Source organism: Mus caroli, unplaced genomic scaffold (genome assembly GCF_978045245.1).
Source record: "Mus caroli unplaced genomic scaffold, Mus_caroli_1 scaffold_7, whole genome shotgun sequence".
In the NCBI taxonomy this organism is placed as follows: Eukaryota; Metazoa; Chordata; class Mammalia; order Rodentia; family Muridae; genus Mus; species Mus caroli.
In genome coordinates this window covers 89,643,710-89,645,866 of record NW_028227262.1, presented here as the reverse complement: position 1 = coordinate 89,645,866, position 2,157 = coordinate 89,643,710, and positions in this window count along the sequence as shown.

The window sequence follows — 2,157 nt, the reverse complement described above, 5'->3', positions numbered from 1 at the left end:
AGCAATCAGGTTCCAGGCTGGGGAAGGGAGGCCACAGGTAAGGACACATGCTCCACTATGTTCATAGCAGCCTTATTTATAATAGCCAGAAGCTGGAAAGAACCCAGATGCCCCTCAACAGAGGAATGGATACAGAAAATGTGTACTCCATTTACACAATGGAGTACTACTCAGCTATTAAAAAAAATGAATTTATGAAATTCCTAGGCAAATGGATGGACCTGGAGGGCATCATCCTGAGTGAGGTAACCCAATCACAAAGGAACTCTCACAATATGTACTCACTGATAAGTGGATATTAGCCCAGAAACTTAGGATACCCAAGATATAAGATACAATTTGGTAAACACATGAAATTCAAGAAGAACGAAGACCAAAGTGTGGACACTTAGCCCCTTCTTAGAAATGGGAACAAAACACCCATGGAAGGAGTTACAGAGACAAAATTTGGAGCTGTGACGAAAGGATGGACCATCTAGTGATTGCCATATGCAGGGATCCATCCCATAATCAGCTTCCAAACGCTGACACCATTGCATACACTAGCAAGATTTTGCTGAAAGGACCCAGATATAGCTGTCTCTTGTGAGACTATGCCGGGGCCTAGCAAACACAGAAGTGGATGCTCACAGTCAGTTATTGGATGGATCACACGGCCCCCACTGGAGGAGCTAGAGAAATTACCCAAGGAGCTAAAGGGAACTGCAACCCTATAGGTGGAACAACAATATGAACGAACCAGTATCTCGAGTCTAACTTCTTGAGTTCTTTGTATATATTTGGCTATTAACCCTCTATCAGATGTAGGGGATGGATCTCATGCACAGATGCCAAACACTGATGCTATTGCTAATGCCAAGATGTGCTTGCAGACAGGAACCTTGCATAATTGTCCTCTGAGAGGCTCTGCCAGCATCTGTCTAAGACAGATGCAGATACCTACAGCCAACCATTGGACTGAGCCCAGGGACCTCTAAGGAAAGGACTGAGGAGCTGAAAGGGACTGCAACTCTGGAGGAAGAACAACAGTATCAATTGGACTCTTCAGAGCTCCCAGGGACTAAGCCATCAAACAAAGGTCATACAAGGGCTGGTCTCTGGTGTCTGCTACATATGCAGCAGAGGATTGCCTTGTCTGACTTCAGTGGTAGTGGATGTGTTTGGTGCTGTAGAGGCTTGATGCCTTAGAGAAGGGGGATGCTAAAGGGGTGAGGTGGGAGTGGGTGGGGGAGTCTTAGAGGCTAAGGGGAGAGAGGATGGGGTGGGAGCTCATGGAGTGGGGACCAGACAGGGAGCAATATTTGAAATGAAAATAAAATAAATAATGATAGAACATCTGAGACAGCAGTGCCTGCTTCATGTATACTGCTAAGGAATTATTTGCCCCCTTTCTGGAATCTTTTGTGTGGTATGCTCACATATGTATTTCTAGAAGCTGAGAGGCTTAGTGGAGAGAGAAAATGGTTGATGGAGACTAAGTGTACCAACGTAGGAAGTATCAGTGTACAGTTACATAGAAAAGCCTTCAGTAGCCATGGATCCTCAAAGAACACTGAAACCTCTACAATGGTATCTAGGCACCAAGCTCCCACATCTTCTTTGTGACACACCTTCCTTTGGATGTTAATCAACAAACAAAGGAATCCTGCCAAGTTATATTTGAATTCCTTCTTCTCTGAAAAAAAGATTTCTGTACAAGGAAAAATCCTATTTCACTACTGAGATCTATTTTTAATAGTCCTAATCTGATATTTAACTATATTCCACCCAAGGCACAATCATGCATTCTGCAATTGAATATTACTCTGTCACATACAACCTGTATAACTGCTGAATGAGAGCCAGGCTGAGAGCCACTGTTTTCCACGTGTAAAACAAGCCACCTGCGGCATGCTGAAGGGACTGAATGAAGTCACCTGTGCTCTGCCTTGGTCTCCATCAGTTGGAATATAGTTACATAAATGGAGATGTCACTGAAAACATCCCAGATATTACATGTGTTCTGAGGTTCAGTTGTTGGCTGTTCGATCTTATTCCTGTGCCAAACCAGGGCAAGAAAGTCATTTGGAGACTGTTATGTGCTGGGTGGGAAGAGTGGCCTGGGGGAAATTACCCATCTTGTGAATGAGTGCTACAGAGCTACAGACAGGAACAATA